The sequence below is a fragment of the Staurois parvus genome, unplaced genomic scaffold (genome assembly GCF_062004578.1).
Source record: "Staurois parvus isolate SC_StPar_1 unplaced genomic scaffold, SC_StPar_1.0 ptg001162l, whole genome shotgun sequence".
NCBI classification, from domain to species: Eukaryota; Metazoa; Chordata; class Amphibia; order Anura; family Ranidae; genus Staurois; species Staurois parvus.
In genome coordinates this window covers 7964224-7984790 of record NW_028318958.1, presented here as the reverse complement: position 1 = coordinate 7984790, position 20567 = coordinate 7964224, and the positions used below count along the sequence as shown (strand labels likewise).

Below are 20567 nucleotides of genomic sequence, written 5' to 3'. Positions count from 1 at the left end.
AGCAGAAAGAAAGAATATTTTTTTTCAAAATGTTTGGTATTTTTTAATTTATATAATAAAAAATAAACAACCCAGCGGTGATCAAATACCACCAAAGAAAGCTTTATTTGTGTGAAAAAATTATGTCAGCACACCTTTCAGCAGGTCTGGGTGTTGGAAACCGCTCAAGAATGCACTCGGACCCATTACAAGAGGGCATTCTTGTGGGATTTTGATCTCACTGGCAGTGGCAGATTCAACTCCGAGGAGGCCCCTAGGCAGTCGCAACCCTGGCCCCCCTTTGCAGGTTGCTGGCGGTTTCTCCTGAGCCCTCTAGTGGGATAACATTGAACAAAGTACTCTGCATGTTGGCTGCTAAATAGAGATGACATCACTACTGTACTTTTCTGCTCTATAAGCAAAAAAAGTGACAATTTTGAGAAAAGAACAATATTTTTTATAATAAAAAAATGTAAAATTCAAATTTTGTAATAAATTTTGGCCAAAATGTATTCTGCTACATGTCTCTGCTAAAAAAAATCCCAATATGTGTAAATTAATTGGCTTACATGAAAGTTATAGTGTTTACAAATGGTGATATATATATATATATATATATATATATATATATATATATATATATATACTGGAATTTTGTTTTTGTTTGTTTTTTTTACTAGTAATGTCGATCAGTAACTTATAGCAGGACTGTGGCGGGCATTCTGACACTGAGGGGAACTGACTTGTTGTCACTGACATCCCCAGTGACACCGATACAGTGATAAGTGCTAATAAAAAGCACTGACGCTGTACTAATGACACTGGGCAGGAAGGGGTTGACATCTGGGGTGATCAAAGAGTTAACTGTGTGCTGTGTGTGTTTTCCACTTTAAGCACACTGCTTTGTATGGCTCTGCTATACAGTGTGCAGGAGCTGACAGGGGAGAGATCTGTATTGTTTATACACAGGTCTCTCCCCCGTTGAAGATATTCGGCGATCACCGGGTACCCGCAAGTAATCACCGGCCGGGACCCAGTGATTGACAGCCAAGACTGAGAATGGTGGCGCTGGTAGGGAGTTCGCATGCCCCCTATCTGGAGCTTCAAAATCACATATATATACGTGATTTTGTGTACCCGTGCCACCCTGCAGCAGTATTTCTGCTATAGGGCGGAGGGGAAGCGGTTAATAAAGTTTTTTTTTTTTTTTTTTTTTTTTTTAAAATAAACTCAAATGGAGTGTCAGTTCTCTGTATTCTATGTACAGAAAAGTATGAAGCACCCCAGGTGGGACTCGAACCCACAATCCCTGGCTTAGGAGGCCAATGCCTTATTCATTAGGTCACCGGGGCTTTGCTTATTTGTTGTCTTTTTTTTAAAGTTAATATTTTGTGGAATATAAAATGAATGTACAACCAATTTTTACTGAAGATAAATCCATAGAAGGAAATGTTTCTGGGTTGGCTTTGATAAACATCAGAGATCTGTCACTTTTATCCTTTGATTCCTCAGAGGTGATGTCTTTTCAGACCCCTAAACCTTCCCACTTACACCAATGTAAGGGGGAAATTCTCCTCACTGACACCAATGTAAAGAGAATTCTTCCCACTGACACCAATGCAAGGTACATTCTTCCCTCTGACACCAATGTAAGGGACTTTCTTCCCACTGACACCAATGTAAGGGACATTCTTGCCACTGACACCAATGTGAGGGGCATTCTTCTCAGTGACCACCAATGTAAGGAGAATTCTTCCCACTGACACCAATGTAAGGAGAATTCTTCCCACTGACACCAATGTAAGGAACATTCTTTCCACTGACACCAATGTAAAGAGAATTCTTGCCACTGACACCAGTGTAAGGGACATTCTTCCCACTGACACCAATGTAAAGAGAATTCTTGCCACTGACCACCAATGTAAGGAGAATTCTTCTTAATGACATCAATGTGCTGGGCATTCTTCTCAGGGACACTAAAGTAAGGAGCATCCTTCCCACTGACACCAATGTAAGGGACATTCTTCCCACTGACACTAATATAAGGGACATTCTTGCCATTGACACCAATGTAAGGGACATTCTTGCCACTGACACCAATGTAAGGGACTTTCTTCCCACTGACCACAAATGTAAGGGACATTCTTCCAACTGACACTAATGTAAGGGACATTATTTCCACTGACACCAATGTAAAGAGAATTCTACCCACTGACACCAATATAAGGGATATTCTTCCAAATTACGCCAATGTAAGGAGAATTCTTTCCACTGACCACCAGTGTAAGGAGAATTCTTCTCAGTGACATCAATGTAAGAGGGATTCTTCCCACTGACAACAATGCAAGGGACATTCTTCCCACTGACACCAGTGTAAGGGACATTCTTCTCAGTGACACCAATGTAAGGGATATTTTTCCCACTGACACCAATGTAAAGAAAATTCTTCCCACTGACACCAACGTAAGGGACATTGTTCCAAATGACACCAATGTAAGGAGAATTCTTCCCACTGACCACCAATGTAAGGGGTATTCTCAGTGACACCTATGTAAGGAGACATTCTTCCCACTGACGCAGTGTGTATATACAGAATGCATTTTGAGGGTCTCCTCTAGGGTCCAATATTATATAGATCTCTGTCAGGTTCTATCAGGTAATATGCAAGTCTCCTCTAGGTTCCAGTAATATGAGGGTCTCCATTAGTTTGTGTTATTATAAAGATCACCACCAGGTTCCGTTTTAATTAGGGTCTCCATAATGTTCCAATATTATTAGGGTCTCTGTCAGATTCCTTTATTATGTGGACCTCTATCAGGGTAAAATATTTATGAGGGTCTCCATTAGGTTCCAATAGTATGAGGGTATCCATCAGGTTGTGTTATTAGACGTATGTCCATCAGGTTTCACTATTAAGTGGTTCTCCGTCAGATTTTGAGGGTTTCCTCAGGTTCCAGTATTTATGTTGATCTCCATCAACAATCTCTTCATTATTATGAAGGTCTCCGTCAAGTTTTAATATTTAAAGGTTCTCCCTCAGGTTCAATTATTATGTGGATCTTTGTCAAGTTGTGTTATTATGAGGGTCTCCATCTGGTTCCAGTATTATGTGGTTCTACATGAGGATCTAATATTTGGAGGGTCTTCCTCAGGTTCTATTATTGTGTGGATCTCCATCAGATCTTGTTATTATGAGGGTCTTTTCAATTCTGAGCCTGACTGGGTGGAGCCATCATGTGTTGTTCTTCCACAGAATTATTCCCATGGTGCCCCTATTGTTCGCCTGTAACAAGACAACATGGAACAGGCAATGCCTTTCAGGGGATGAAAATTCTCCTCCTTTTTTAGGGCTCAGATCTTATACGTAGTTTTGAGGACTCAAATGGGTGACCAGTAGGTGAGTGTGGGTGGTCAGTAAAAGAAAGGAGGTTCCCTTCGGTTGGTGGTCAGTGGAAGGGATGCAATCTGTAAGGAATGTTCCTTTATGAAGTAGTAAAGGAAGAGGGTCCCGTTACGTGAGAGATCAGTAAATGGAAGAATAACCCTTTACATTGGTTGTCAGTAGAAGGAAGAATGGTGGCTTATCTTGGTGGTCAGTAGAAGGGATGTGGTCAGTAAGGAATGTTCCTTTATGGGTTGGTAAATAGAAGGAAGAGGGTCTCCTTACATGAGAAGTCAGTAAATGGAATAATACCCAATTACATGGGTGGTCAGTAGAAGGGATGTGGTCAGTAGGGAATGTTCCTTTATGGGGTGGTAAATATAAGGAAGAGGGTCTTCTTACATGAGAAGTCAGTAAATGGAAGAATACCCAATTATATGGGTGGTCAGTAGAAGGGATGTGGTCAGTAGGGAATGTTCCTTTATGGGGTGGTAAATATAAGAAGGAGAGTCTCCTTACATGAGAAGTCAGTAAATGGAAGAATATCCTTAACATGGGTTGTCAGTAGGAGAAATGCTAATTGATGTTGCTGGTCAGTAGAAGGAAGAATGGTGGCTTACCTTGGTGGTCCATCGAAGAAAGAATGCTCCCTTAGATATGTGGTCAGTTGGAAGAAGAACGCCTCTTTACATGTATGATCATTAGAAGGAAGAATGCCCTTGTATGTCGGTGGTCAGTAGGAGGATGTAGAACGGCAGGGCAGCAAAATCGGCAGCAGAGTGAATGATGACCTGGGCCCTGTCTGGTAGGATTAGTAACAAGGGACTCCCTGTGGTGGTTTCATCGGTGATGGAACAACGGCACGCTCATCCTAACAGTGAGGGACCAATACAAGGAGCCAGTGGAGTATTTCCTCCGATCCTCATGGTGATCCTGTCCCTTGCCAGTGAACAATACCGCTAGTGTCACCTATCCCTAACACACACAAATATGTCTACACATACACACACCAGCATATACAGACAGGGAGCAAACACACATACAAAACACCCCTCACCCCCACACACACCCTCTAACACACCTGTCCCTATGACCACACAGGAAGTGCATAGGTAATAATTTGGAGGGGCTGAAAATAAAATGGGGTGTTTGCAGTATGCCACATGCCGGTTACATAGGGGAGTGGCAAAAAGTGGGTGTGGTGAAAAGTGGGTGTGGTGTCATGGGTGTGGCAACACTGTGAATGGCTTGTGGTGTCAGACCTATACCTCTACGCTTTGCTTCACTTTAGAGAAATTTAGGCCTTGCGGCACACTGAAGAGAGAGCAGGAGAAAGATAAGCCCCATTGTTGGTGTCACTGAAAGTGAAATCGATCTTGAGTCCTTTGGGACAGAGGCTGTAGAACTCTGGGGCCTCCTAAACCAGAGGAAGCTGTAGACTGTACACACACAGACACAAGGAGACCAACATCAACACCTGATATCATCATCGTTAGGAAAAGTGTTTGTTACCGAATATTCTCTGTGCAAGGCTTCTGCTGGTCTGTAATTCCGACTCCCCATTTCTGTCACTTTGTAGAGGGTGACACCAAATTGTAAGGCTGCAATGCTGACTGATTGCCGGGAGTTTTCTACATAAACCCCTATGTGACGGGCAGCCCGCACAGACAAAGCGACGTACTGATGTGTCGCTGCCTTCTTCTGGGTATAGGGTGCACACATGTGCCCCATACCCCCAACCCCTGCCAACACCCGCTGTGATGGTACACAGTAGAAATCTGTCAGTCAATGATTCACGGCCAGGATCTGCTGAGAGGTTGCATCCAATCACAGCCCATGGCCCTGTGTTGACAAACAACACAGAGCTCTCTACAGAGGGAATGATCTTTGCAGGGATGAGAAACAAAGGGGTCTATTAGTAAAAGCAGCACACATTACACATGGTAGGCACACAGTTAACCCCTTGATCACCCCTAAATGTTAACCATTTCCCAGCCAGTGTCATTAGCATTATCAATGATCAGTCTATTTGTGTCACTGGAGATGTCAGTGGCTGTTAGTTTCTCCCCAGTGTCAGCGTCAGATTGGCCACCACGCCATTACTAGTATAAAAAATAAATAAAAATTCCAGTATATATCCCATCCACTGTAGACGCTATAACTTTCATGCAAACCAATCAATATACACTTTTTAGGATTTTTTTTTTACCAAAGACATGTAGCAGATAACATTTTGGCCTAAATTTATGAAGAAATTAGATTTTTAAAAAACTCTTTATTGGATATGTTTAATAATAAAATAAAAAATGTTGTTTTTTCCCCAAATGTTGGGCCTGAGTTTATTTATATAGCAAAAAATAAAAAAAAACCCAGTGGTGAGTAAATACCATTAACCCCTTGTCCTCCTGAGGATTTACCCCCTTCCTGACCAGGCCATTTTTTGCGCTATGGTGCAGCGTTACTTTAACTGCCAATTGTGCGGTCATGCAACGCTGCACCCAAATGAAATTTATGTCCTTTCCCCCCCCCCCGAATTGAGCTTTCTTTTGATGGTATTTGATTGCCTGTGCATTTTTTATTGTTTGTGCTAAAAAAAAAGACCGACAATTTTGAGAAAAAAATAATATTTTTGACTTTTTGCTATTAAACCTGTCCAGTGAAAAAATGTAGAAAATCAAATTTTGTCATAAATTTAGGCCAAAATATATTCTGCTCCATTTCTTTTGCTAAACAAAATTCCCAATATGTGTAAATTAATTGGTTTACGTGAAAGTTATATCGTTTACAAATGGCGGTATACATACTGGGATTTTTTTTTTTCCATTTTTACTAGTAATGGCAGCAATCAGTAACTCATAGCGGGACTGCTGTGGACATTCTGACACTGGGTGGAACTGACTTGGTGTCACTGACATACCCAGTGACACCAATACAGTGATCAGTGCTAAAAAAAAAAAAAAGCACTGACACTGTACTAATGGCACTGGGCAGGAAGGGGTTAACATGAGGGGCGATCAAAGGGTTAACTGTGTGTTGGGAGTGTTTTACTAGGGGGCGGAGTCAGTGTGCTTCACTGTAAGCACACTGCTTCGGATGGCAGTTCTCCTCCTCGTCAGAGATCCTCGGATATCGCCAGGCGCCGGCGAGTAATCGACAGCCACGGCCGTGAACGGTGGCGCAGGTAGGGTGCACGCACGCCCCTAACCGGAAATGCAAGATCACGTATATATACGTGATTTTGTGCACCCGTGCCGCCCTGTAGCAGTATTTCTGCTATAGGGTGGTCGGTAAGTGGTTATAAAAGCTCTATTTATTATAAAAAATATATAAATGCAATTTGGGTACAGCGTTGCATGACCACACAATTGCCAGTTGAAGTAGCGCAGTGCTAAATTGCAAAAAATAGCCAGGTCACAAAGTTGGTAAACCCTTTCGGAGCTGAAGTGGTTAATGCTGATGCGGCCGGTGATGTAATTGAGTTTTTTTGTCATCCCTGGACTGTTTGGAGAAAAGTGTATGACTCCCCTCCCCCCCTGCTCCCTATTGACGGAATACAGGTGTCTCCAGTGAAGGGTCCCAGTAATACACTATCATACAAAGACATTGGAGACAATCATATTCTTCCAAATTTTTTATAACATTTTGGTGAAGACCCTTTTCTGTTCCCCCCATGACTGTCCCCTGTGTACAAAGCCAGCTTCACAAAGACATGGATGACCAGTTTGATGTGGAGGAACTGGAGTGTCCTGCACAGAGCCCTGACCTCAACCCTACTGAACACCTTTGGGATGAATTGAAAGGTCGATGGCGAGCCAGGTCTTTCTTTCTGGAGCTCATTGTGAGGCCCAATGTGTGAGCCAGATCTTCTCATCCATCACCGGTACCTGACCTCACAAATGGGACAAATTCCCACAGACCCTCCAGAGAGATGGTCAGGTGTCCACAAGCCGTATAGTGAACATGCGTCCAGTGAGCATGCATTGCAGTGTAAGTCAGTAGATTTAATGAAGGAAATTCTGTCTTCACTTCACATTCACCAGGGATGTTCAAATTGTATTGTCGGAACTGCTCTAAATTTATAGGGAGATGATCAAATGAGCAACTCTTCTCCACCAATTTGGAATAGATAAGGAAAACATGAAATGGGAGGAGGAGTTGGTCAAAGAGACCCAGGCCAAAGTCATAAAAGATGATCAATTCTCTGATCACAAAAGAGCAAAAGGAGGTGAGAATCAACCACCAAAAAAAGACCAAAAGATAGAGACTAATTGTTGTCCTGCGAGAGCTGGCCTTCTTCCCTGAACACCAGGTCTCCGCCTCTTTTCTGACTCCTACAGCAGACCCCATAGCTGGTATGGCGGAAGAGAACGATCGGCACGATGAGGTCTCCATTTGCCTCTCTGAGGAAAGTTCACAAAGTATGAGGTGCAAATACCCAACTCATGTCTGTACCTGCCGGGCACTTCCTCAGGTTCCATGTTATGGGGTGTCACTGCACAGCCAGATGTAAACTAACATAGTAATGTGCCAGGCCTGTGCTTATCAACTAAATTGTAACATTGCTGTAGTCTTATCAGTCTTTTGTAACATGGCAGGAGTGTGTCACTTCTTTAGACAAAGGTAGCAGTCCGCAGCTGTCTCCTGTAACTTGGCAGCAGGCTGTCAGTTAGATGACAGCAGTCTCTAGCTGTCCTTTGTAATATGGTGGCAGTCTCTAACAGTCTCTTATTGTGGTGGCAGTCTTTATCAGTATCTTTTATCATGGCGGAAGTTTCTAAAGCCTGCCATAGACTTTTTCGAATGTCGGCCAGTTCATCAGTGACTGGGCGAGATTCAAATCATGTATTGGCAGGCTGAATATATCCAAGTTGATCGATCGCTCAACTTGGGTACAACCTGCCTGTCAGATTTTGCATGTGATTATTGCTAACAGCTGTTATAGCCGCTTACAGTAATCACTGTGTTCTCATGGCAAGGACTGCTCCCCCTCCCCCCACGGGGAGAGCACAATGGCTTCAGAAGAGGGATCCCCCTATCAACCTGTCAGAAAAATTGCTCAATTCACTCATCAACACAGTCAGCTGTGTTGATGAGTGAATTGAGCGATTTTTCTTTTCTGCAACCACCAAATGCTCCATCTATGGCCGATTTAACAGTCTCTCGTATCATGGAGGCAGTCTAATTACAGTTTTTTATTTTTTAATTTTCCTAAGAATTTTGACACAAAATGGCAATTTCAAAAAACTCGCCATGCCTCTTGAATACCTTGCACTGTCTACTTTCCAAAAAGGGGTCATTTGTATTTGTACTGTCCTGGCATTTTCGGGCCTCAAGAAATGAGATTGGCCATCAGCACATCAGAATTGATCGATTTTTAGATATATACTGTAGTTTGTGGACTCTATAACTTTCCTACAGACTAAATAATAAACACTGATTTGGGTTATATTTACTAAAGAAATGCAGCAGAAAACATTTTGGCCTAAATCGATGAAGAAAGGTTATTGTTTGCAAAATTTTAGAACAGAAACAAAGAAAAATTCCTTTTTTTCTTCACAATTTTTGTTCTATTTTTTGTTTATTCAGCAAAAAATATAAACACACAGTGGTGATCAAATACCACCAAAAAAGCTCTATTTGTGTGAACACAGTGATAAAAATGTCATTTGGGTACAGTGTTGCCTGACCGCGCAATTGTCATTCAGAATGTGACAGAGCTGAAAGCTGCCACCGTTTGGACCATCTCTGGCTTTTCCAGCATGGCTTTAGAAATCCAGGTCTTAAGGATAAAGGATAGAGGGATGTTTTATTTGGAGTCTCCTACCTGCTAAAGGCAGTAAATTGTCTCCTTGTACCTGGAAATGTTATCTGAACCCGATGAGAGCACAGTTCACCCTACATGAGCTGATTTCCGCATTATCCATCCTTTGTCAGATGCCTTTTCTTTGCATTCTCTTGTAAAAACTTTTCTTCAAGGTGGTTCTGTATCAGGCCCCCTTTGCAGCACCCTGAGCTTCCTTGGGACCTTCATTTGTTTTTTTGTGTCCTTCTGAACCCAACAGGGATATCCTCTTAGAGATTCTTGCCAGCAAAGTAGCCTTTTCGTCAGAACATTCAGAAGTGTTCTGAATTGGCAGCTCTTTCCTGTAAAGAGCCTTTCCTCATCCTTCATAGTGACAAGGTTGTGTTACACCCCAGACCATCTTTTCTTCCAAAGTTGGATTTGGCATTTAATCTGAATGAGGACGTTGCTCTGCCTTCCTTGTGCCCGCCTGTCAACCATCCAAAGGTGAGGACATTGCTCTGCCATTCTTGTTCCCGGCTCCCAACCATCCAAATGTGAGGACATTGCTCTGCTATTCTTGTGCCCGCCTTTCAACCATCCAAAGGTGAGGACATTGCTCTGCCATTCTTGTGCCCGGCTCCCAAACATCCAGATGTGAGGACATTGCTCTGCCATTCTTGTTCCCGGCTCCCAAACATCTAGATGTGAGGACATTGCTCTGCCATTCTTGTTCCCGGCTCCCAACCATCCAAATGTGAGGACATTGCTCTGCCATTCTTGTTCCCGGCTCCCAACCATCCAAAGGTGAGGACATTGCTCTGCCATTCTTGTTCCCGGCTCCCAACCATCCAAAGGTGAGGACGTTGCTCTGCCATTCTTGTTCCCGGCTCCCAACCATCCAAAGATGAGGACATTGCCCTGCCATCTTTGTGCTCGGCTCCCAAACATCCAAAAAGTGACGACATTGCTCGATTTCCCGTTTGCCCTTTCTGTGGGTCCTCACAAAGGGCACCCCTCTTCAAAACCCACCATTGTACAGTGAATACAGGGTTTGAATACGAGAGCTTATGTTCAAAAACATCCCTTCCTCTTCCCTTTTATGTTCCCACTGCACTGGATCTGTTTATCCCCGGCCTTTAGGCACCAAACCTCTGTCACCCAACTCTGTATGTCCACCACCTGGTCTTCTGCCCCCGGCCTTCTCTTCATACTTTTACAAAGTTTTACCGGCTGGATGTCCAATCTTCAGCAGATGCATCTTTCGCCCACAAGGTTGTTGCAGTGACACACAGAAACTGGGGGGTATAACCCTGTTATTTCTTGGGCCAGTTCTGTTTGCCTAGTTGTTGCCCACTCTGGAATTCATTGCTTGGGGATGTCCCATGGTGTATGAATAGGATGCTATTATCCTGTACTGTGTGATTTAGAATCAGAGGAATTTGGACTGATCTTAGGCTGAGTTCACACAGAACGGACAGATGTCGGAGAGTTTCATCTCATCAGTTTACCTCTCCATCAGCTGCGCATTCCGACTGTTACAGGGGCGGTGTGATGCGCTATTCAGTACATCATACAGCTCCTTTTTATTTATTTTTTTTGTAGAAACTTTATTTGAAGTGCACAAAAATGATGCTTCATTCATGCCACTGTACAGCAGTGTGGTGTGCTGGGCTGCTGTACACTGCCATGCAGTCCTGCGATAAAATGCAGCATGTCTCAGCTCTGGGCTGCATTGTAGTGTAAACAGGGCACATAGAAAGCAATTGTATTCTGTAAGTCCTTTCGATAACTAGCGACTGACAGTGTGGTAAAACACCAGTCACTTCACATAGTGGGAATTATCCCTTTTGGAGTACAGTACGGGGCACAGGCCACCTTTCAGTTCAATTCCTTAGTTATTCTGTATGGCTTGCTACAAAACAGAGGACTCATAGAGTGGCGTAGGATTATATTGGGGGGGATGTAATTTGCCCTAGGGGGACGTGTCCTCAAAAGCTTTCCAGTGTCCAAGTACCTGAAGGTACAAACCTATAACCCATGGTATATGAATTAAGTTGCCTGCGTCTTGTACCATACTATGGACATTACAGGTAAGTCAAAATTCCTCAGATTGTAGCCATTGACACCAATATTGGGGGTTATTATTTGAGTTATTCACAGGAATTTTGGGGTTTTATTACTGACAGTGACACCAATATTGTGGGTGGTTTTTGCAGCAATTGATCACTCATGCCTGGGCAATTTTTTGGCCCCACTAATACCAATGCTGGGGGTTATGGCCATTCTTGGGGAGTTTACTGGGAAAGAAACATAGAAGACTGATGGCAAAAAACCACCAAGTGGTCCATGGAGTCTGCTCCAAAGTGAGATAGTGATTGCACACATATATTGTTAAGGTTTCAGGAAAGGGAACTTCTAGTACTGTCACATGAAGCACAGAGAGGTAGATCTCCTGGATGGTTTTATTCTTCATCCTCCCCTCGTCCTGGTAAAAGAGACAAGCAAGATATCACCCCAGGTGGGACTCGAACCCACAATTCCTGGCTTAGGAGGCCAGTGCCTTATCCATTAGGCCACCGGAGCTTTATTTATCCAGCTATATCTCAATCTATTATTTTTTTTTATTTTTTCTATCTATCTATCTATCTATCTATCTATCTATCTATCTATCTATCTATCTATCTGTCTATCTGTCTGTCTGTCTATCTATCAATCAGAACATGGTGGATCACCATGGGGGGTGCAGGTGAGATCAGAACTGAGTCGGGGCTGAACCCTGCGCCCTGTGCTTAATGCACTCCTGAACCCTGAACCCTGTGCATAATGCACTCCTGAACCCTGCGCCCTGTGCTTAATGCACTCCTGAACCCTTACACTCTGTGGGTTACACATTCCTGAACCCTGTGCATAATGCACTCATGAACTCTTACACTCTGTGGGTTACACATTCCTGGACCCTGTGCATAATGCACTCCTGAACCCTGCGCCCTGTGCTTAATGCACTCCTGAACTCTTACACTCTGTGGGTTACATATTCCTGAACCCTGTGCATAATGCACTCCTGAACCCTTACACTCTGTGGGTTACACATTCCTGAACCCTGTGCATAATGCACTCCTGAACTCTGTGCCCTGTGCATAATGCACTCCTCTTTCTATTGGAGATAAGTCAGTCTTATCCTCTGACTCCTCAGAGGTGCTGCCTTATCAGACTCCTAAACTCTCTGATGATTCAGAGGAAGGCAAAACCCCCCCTTGGTCAGATGGTCTCCAAAGGGAAAAAAAATTCCTTCCTGACCCCCTAAGGCAATCGGTTCATCCCTGAGTCATCAGGCTAGGCTGGGCCTTGACGCCGAGCGGTTGCATATTTGAGTACCATTTGTAAACAAACATGCTGAGAGCATGCACCCTGCGTGCTCCCAGCGCATGAGTCGGAGTAATATGGAAAGGTCCCGATCTCTCCTTGCGATTGGGACCTTTCTGATCATGTGACTGTCGTGACAGCCAATCATGGCAGTCACACGAACCTAAACCCCACCCGCCTCGGAGCGTCAGAAACCCCTTAAAGGGCCGCGAGGCGCCGGCGTGAAGGGGTTAGTGTGCGATGGATACTAGCAGATTTCGCCATTTTCTTGCTGGTGAAGATTTTTTTTTTGTTATGACTTAACGCGTTAATATATTTTTTGACTTTCGATGCAGATTCATGGCCCCCTGATTTTGTTGGTGGAGAGATGCCCTTAGCTCCTTCTTTAGCGTTTCACTGATGTAGGAATAGTCTTTGAATACATGCTTTCCCTTTTTTGGAATCTCTCTGTCTTTATGGGCCATAAATTCCTCCATCTTCATAGTAAATTCTTCCGGTTGATTCAGAGTCTGGAAAGAGAACAAAGAACATTCATCAATAATTTTGACTAATACAGAAATTGGGGACAAAGCTTGGTGACCCCCAACCCTCGATGTGCAGCAACGTATCCCAAGAGGGATCATTCATCCCCAGCTCCCTCTAGTGATCTGAAGAAGCATTACACTGCATTAACACCCCCTTGATGTATATTTAATGCCAAGAATAAAAATGTCATTTATTCCAAGTAATTCTTAGATATGGAGACTGCATTCATTTTTTTTCTCATTTTCAGCTTTCTCAGCTTGTCTGTGAACTACAAAGCAATCCCCTCTGTGTAATGGAGATAAGGAGAGGTGAAGGTGTTTGTAGTTCTAATCAGGCTAGGATGACAACACTTCTTCTCCGTTGGTACAGTAAGTCAGCGTTGTCACCCTAGGACAGGAAGTGTGTTATTGGTATGATCACCAAGTAAAATTAAGCAGGTCTAAGCTGTGCGCCTGACACCTATGCAGTGCTAAAGACCAATAATAAACAGAATTCATTCAGACGAGTCCCCAGGTCATGTGACAAAATGTGAGAATTCTGTACAAAAATAAACCTTAGATCTTGCTAAAAATCTCCCCTCCCCCCAACATACATGGACCCCTCCGTTATTCGTATACTTACTGGTTTTGGAGTAAATGCTGGTTGTGACTTTCCTTGTTCCACTGCAGTCCAGTCAATCGTTTTGAAGAATGGGTGCTGTCTGATGTCCCGTACCAGGATTGCCCGCGTGTGCTGGTCTCGACATAAGAGCTGTAAAGAAGAAAGAAATATGATAAGAAACACTGGAGAACAATAACAATATGTGACCCACAGAACTCCCCATTGTAATATTGGATTCTAACAGTGACATATTTCAGCTTCCTTGATTTTGCTTGTAAACCCGCCACTATGTCCTGATTGGATTATTTGTGTCATGTTCGCTTATTAGAGGTTGTAAAGTGGTTGTAAACTCTGTTTTTTAATTTGACCTACAGGAGAGCTTATAATAAAGATTACCTGTAGGTAAAATGAATATCTCCTAAACGTGCACTGTTTAGGAGATATTCTCTCTTCTTTTATACCCGTGCCATTCTTCAGAGCTGTGTGTTGTGGCCCGGGACTCCCGTGTGCATGTGCGGAAGTGACGTCATCGCGACCCAGCCTGTCAGAAGGCCGGAGCTCAAGAACCCGGAAGGAAGACGGGTGAATATGGAAGCCTCTACAGGGGTGACAGAGCGCCGCTGGAGGGCTTCGTTTTAATGTAAGTTTTACATAATGTGCTAGTGTACAATGCATGCCAGCACATTAGGACATTACCTTGCAGGGGAATTATTTGTTTGTTTTGTTTTGTCTGCTGTTTATTACCGCTTTAAGGGTATTTTTTTTTATAATATTACACAATAGAGTGCACAATGAATTGTTATGAAGAATGTATAAAAATTATCTTTCTATTCATTCTACAACTGCCAGGATTATTTCTTCCACCGATGGCAGCCCCAGGGGAGTTCTATATGCTGTCTGTATAAGGATTGTCTCCAGAAATTGAAGGGCCCATTCACACAGCAACAGAAAGTTGTAGCACACCAAAGCACAGCTGTTCAGTGTCCAGCAGCCATCCATTCTGGCTGCAGTGAACTGGCAGTAGTGGGCGGTGTGGTGCACATTTCATCACATCACACAGCTGCCTTATTTTTGTTTGAACTTTATTTGAAGTGTGCAGAGTGTACAAAGTTGACACTTCATTTGTGTGACTGTACAGCAGCGTGGTGTGCTGCACAGCTGTATATTGACATGCGATCCAGCTTGGAATGCTGCAATAAAATTCAGCATGTCTGCATTTTATTGCTGGTAACTGCAGCACAGCTCCAAGTGGAGTGGTGACTGGCGTTCTTCCCATGCAATCATGTTTCCTGAACTTATAACTAGGTCTATAGAAAGGGTTTTGTCTGTTAAATGAAGGTAAAGCTGTATATACTCACGTTATGTATGAGATCATGGAGGTGAACATCCATTTCAGCTGCATAATGAGGGTTCATAATGGTGATTTTCTTCAACAAGTCCTCTTTGTGTATTTCATCGTCGAATGGCCGCACACCCAACGCCATCTCATATACTATCACTCCCAAGGAGTAATAGTCTGCTGTGATGGTGTATGGCAAATCTCCATCAACCTGTAGAAACATAAGGGGAGAAAAAAAGGATGAGAATATTCCTAGGCCAGGCAGAGGACAGAGGAGACTCCATGCTGACATATGTGATGTATGAAGACTCCAGGAATCTTAAAATTGTGCTCAAAATTCATCAAAGGTGGAGCTTTTGAGTATTGGAGGTGGGGCTTAAAGCGGTATTAAACCCAAAAGCAAACATTTATTATACTGCAGCTTACACATTTTTACATGTGATGGCTGCATTATTTTTTTTTATGCTTTCTTTTCTTTATTTTCACCTGCTAAGTCTGTTTAGAAAAGAAAAAACAAGCTGTTCTTCAGATGTAGCAGTTCGAGAGTTGTTACAAACCATTTCCCACTGACAGGAGTGCTTACAATCAGGGCTGCTGTTAGAAACCACGGGGCCCCATACAGCCAAACTAACAGCCCCCCCCCAGCAGAAAAAAAACAAAACAGTTTACTATGCTTCAGTTATGCATGAACACAGTGAGTGATCAGCACCAGTCACTCATTGTGTTCATTTAGGAAAGGAAGGGGCTGGTAAATGTGACATATTTACCAGACCCTTCCTCCACTCTCAATCCTGAAGAATCCTATTAAGTGCTTGCAGCTGCCAGTGGGTATCAGAGGAGGGAAGCCGGCAGCACTGCGGGGGTGGGGGCACAAAGGTTGGCCTGGACAGCAGGGGAAAAAGAATGTTGCACAAGTAGGGTGACGCGTGCACCAGTAAGGGGGGGATTACTGGGACTGATCTCCTCTATGTCTTGCTCTGCAGCAGCTGAAAGCCAGTGGGAGGGAGAGGAGTAGAAGCCAGCTTTCAGCTAATGCAGAAAGAGCCATTCAGGGGATCGGTTCCAGTAATAGCCCCCTGCCATGTCGATCACCCTCCCTGCCCACATCCGATTCACCCAGCTGCCTAGTCCCCCCTGCTGGCCTGGGCCCTGTAGAGGAGGACTGGTGGTACCCCTTATCCACGGCCCTGCTTACAATGTTCAGCTTTTATTTTTTTATGTATAAGCTTTGTCCCAAAAGGTACAAAACTGCTGTAACTGTAGTGTGAGCTGGAGTTTGGTTTCAGTTTATCTAAATTTGCTAGTCCATCTAACACTCCCGTCTCCCCAGACTGACAATGCTGCTGTACAATGGTGACCCCTGTGCTCGTTCATCCAGAGTAGAGGCGCTCTAATACAGGAGGTGTGTTACTGGCCTGATTACCAGGTGAAAACAGAAACTAATGCAGCCACCACATCTAATGATTGGTAAACTGCAATATATGAAATTTTTTGTTTGGGGTTTAATACCGCTTTATAGTTTACGTATAGCCAAAACCTTTTTCTCCCCAATGAGGCCACCAATAAAAACCTGAGAGAGGGTCTGACCTTTCTCCACTCTTTCCAAAAATGAAAAGAAGGTTTTGCCTAGAGGTACACTTTAATTGTGCATATTAAAGGAGACAGATAAAGGTGTACGGACCCCAGTAGCTCAGTGTTCACAGGCGCTCACCATGTTAGGCCAGTTGCACATGGATGTAATCATTTACTGATCTCTATTCTCAGGATCTTGTTGACAGAAGGATCCTGAGTAAAATGTTCCTAACGTGCGTATACATGTGTAAATTCTCCTTCAATGCCAGTGTTGCAATATAAGCATGTATATGCATGTAAAGTCACAGCTGTGTGCATGATTCCATAGGCAACAATGCATCTATATTCAGATTTCTTTTTTTCCACCCCCATGTGCAAGAGGCCTTACAGTTAAGGAGTACAGCAGGTGAGCCATTCCTGAAGCTTTTATTCCATTTGTATGTGTGAATCGGGCGGACAGATCCATCCATCTACACCCGCCATCAATGTCCTCTACAAAGACGCTCCAACACTGTTGCAACTCTCAGAACTTCCCACCTTTTATTAGATATAGTTCTGGTCTGGACAGCCACTGAAAGCAACCGGGAGTCCAGTGGAGGAATTCTCCATCAAATGAAAGGGGAGCCCCCTGTATGTCTTCTCTATATCCCATAAAAAACATTACAGTAAAGTCTAATATCAGGAGAATATGAATCTTACCTCTGGAGCCATGTATGCTGCTGTACCTGCCCATCCACTGATTATAGTGGACTTGTTGACGTTCATCTTAGCCAAGCCAAAATCAGCAATTCTTATGTGTCCGGCATGGTCCAGGAGAATGTTATCAGGTTTGAGATCTCTGTGAAGAAAAGAAGTGAACAATTATCTCTTTATATCCCACATTTTATTAAAGAGAGAAAAGATACAAATATACATCTATACAATGAAGAGTGAACATTGATGGGTGGACATTGGCTTCTTTTATATCCGTCTACAGGAAGTTCTCTGTTCCTAGGTTCCCAGCTCCGCCCACCTGCTATATTTATTATGAGGAGTTCTCACTCCTCTTTCTGGATTTTGTATAAATTCTACATTAAGCAGAATATGGCATGAGCAGGGAGACTACTACAGCAGATGGAATGAGACTTTACAGGAGGCAACACAACTGGGAACTCTGGTGGAATGACTTCCTTATTCAATAAAAGATACCAGAAGCCAAGGAGTGATTGTTAGTCAGCTAATCCGATACATACCTGTGCATGACTTCACCAGCATGCAGGAATTGCATGCCACAAAGAATCTCAGCAGTTAGAAATCTGAAGGAGAAAGAAAAGTATGAATTAGCATTCAAAATCATTAAAGACCAATAAAAAGGTAAAGATGATTTCCCCCTATAGTACATAGGGGTATGGATGGACGAGGCTCAGTTGGAGGGGCCTGGCTGTGTCACTGCCTGTGCTCTGTGGTCAGCCACCCCTGATTCCATCACAGCCCTGTCATTGAATTTACCTTATGGGTTGGTAGGCGAGTGGAGCTGAAGTCTTTATCAGGTCCCGAAGATCCCCTCCACTCAGGAATTCCATGGCGAGGAACACATGAGTCTGTATGAAAATAAGAGATAAAGGTTACATTAGAGACAAATAATATTTCACGTTGTGGAAGAATATACGAAGGCGCACACACACCGGCAGACAGTGCAATGTGGAATCTTCCTTCAGGAGATTGGGAAAAGCAAACAGAGAAAATACGAAGGCTGCCATGGCTGGACTATCCTGATCACAATACTAGTTTTGTCTGTCTGTTAGGGTGATCCAGTCACTTCAGTACTTTGGTCACCATTCTGGAAGTCCCATGTAGATCCGGAGGTCTGCCTTCTCCAGTCCTTTTAGCTGCAGACTGGTTCTGGCTCAGTGACTTTAATTTTCGAGGCCCCAGGCAGCTAGGCAACTAGGCAACTAGCAATTTCAAAAGTAGGTCAGCTATGGCAGCCTCTTAGTAAATGGCTTCTTTAAAGAAAACCTCTACTCTGTACAGTTTACTTCACCAACCTCCAGCCTTGTAGTAGGCGCTCTAGAATTCTGCTTTTACCTCTACTGCTTCCCCGACTACAGCCAGAGCCCTCAGAAAAACCTGGTGTGGGACACAAGTGGAGCTCCCCTCCGCCACTCACATTTCAGCACTCATTGGCTGAAGGACTAATTGATAGGCCACCTTAGATTGTACACCCCTTGAGGGTTAGGGACTAAAGTGAATGTACTATATATATGCAAAGCGCTGCGTAAATTGACGGCGCTATATAAGTACCTGAAATAATAATATAGGCCGCAGGACGATCATCGGGGGAAGGGGGGAGGCTTATCCTTGTATAAGATTTTACTCACAAAGAAGTAATTTCCAGAACATAAATTTTAGGGGGTCTGGGTAAGTAGGGGAGCACAGTACAAGAATAAGATGAAAAAGCTGAAAGATGAAAAGACTTACCTCTGTCTGGAACGATCCAAATAGATGAGTAATATACCGAGTGTTCCTGTGCTTTACCAGTATATCACGCTCTGTAGTACAATTAATGGGGTCACATTCAAGTAGCATTTTCTTTTTCATGATCTTCACGGCCATGTTCTTTTGAGAGGTGACATGGGAGGCCAACACCACCTTCCCAAAGGCCCCCTTTCCAAGTACTTTATGGAAAGTGAAACTTTTCAGTGATAGTCGGTGTGAGTCATCCTCCATGGCACTGCTGAGTGTGCTCGTCCAATTGCTGGACTTTGGAGTTTCTGAATATTGTTTTCTCTTGCTGTCATTTTTTTTTTCTAGAGAAATAAAAAAAAACAATTATTTTTAATTCTCGCTATTTACACATCATTTATTGAAGTTACATGGAAACTGTGGACATTTGAATGCATTTGATTTCACATCGGTAAGTGAATGTCATCAGTGTTCTGGAAATGATCTTGTGTCACCTGGTTCTCTGTATGGGAATTCTATACATGGACAATGTGGGGGTTCTGGGCCCTGGGAGTCCATTCTCAGTGCACGGCTTTCTGTGCCAGGACTAATGTAAGTTAAAGTTATTCATTGAGAATTAAGAATTCACCCCAAATAACCATGTATACACCAAATGATAGAAATCCTGTGCTGAGATCCTGGTGATAAAGACCATTGATTTGCTACACTACATACGCAGGCTGTGCGTCCTGCTTGGTATGCTTGTGATTTACGCTTTCTCTTTCTCAATGTAATTCCACCATTCTACCTGTCCTAATTAATAATTTCAATATTTTATATTGGTTTTATCTCAGCAGTTGTACTAGGGCTTTAGTAATGCTTTATAGACAGAAATATGTAGTGCCCTCACTAAAATGATATCATTGAACAAATAGAGAGGAGGCTACAGAGCAGGGGGATGAATCCTATGGACAGCTGTGTTTATAGACCGTGGTTTCTCAACCTGTGGCCCTCAGAGCCCTTCGATGTGGCCCTCGACCTCAAACCAGGGAAGCGCATGCCTGGGGTCGACAACCCGTTGATCACGATCTGGGTCTGCTGACCCGCCATCCCAGAGCATCAGAATGCATTGAGGCGGCTCTGGAACCTTTGCCTGGGACCTTTCTAACAGCCTGGGGAACGATGCCAGCAAAAGCTGGAAGAGGAAGAAAAAGTCAGTGTATTAAAAATCACATACACTGTTTGATTTTGCAATGGGCATATTAGTACCAATATGAGAATTAACAACTTTTAGGCTGCTTTCACACTGATCCATGGGTGCAGTACAGTGCACCTGGGACTTCCCTATGGGATAGCTGCATTGGGCCATAGACTTGCATTATATCCTGCGGGTTTGATGTGCTTTCTGAAAGTGCAGCAAAATTCCTGAATGCCCCGCAGCTGCCAGACATAATAGAAGTGTATGGCAAAGCTCAGCTAATCCACAGGAAAGCAGCACCGCATCAGTGCAGCCTTATAAGGGGCTCTAGACAGTAAGATAAGTTTACATTTGTTGGTTGGGGGCAGTAAAACCCCATAGTTGACATGTTTTTACCACC

General features: G+C 43.5%; 1 protein-coding gene, 1 long non-coding RNA gene and 1 other non-coding gene across 6 annotated transcripts in view; 2 read left to right on the top strand and 1 right to left on the bottom strand.

Moving 5' to 3' along the window:
- The window catches only part of LOC149439062 (protein DOP1B-like), a 657792-nt gene that overhangs the window by 334520 nt on the left and 302705 nt on the right, over positions 1-20567 (top strand). The gene's annotated exons all lie outside the window — the stretch shown is intronic.
- Positions 1-20567, top strand: part of LOC149439068 (uncharacterized) — a 51026-nt gene that overhangs the window by 8141 nt on the left and 22318 nt on the right. The window lies entirely within an intron of this gene.
- On the bottom strand, positions 11657-11729 carry TRNAR-CCU (transfer RNA arginine (anticodon CCU)). The gene has a single exon. It is a non-coding gene; the product is annotated as a tRNA-Arg (tRNA).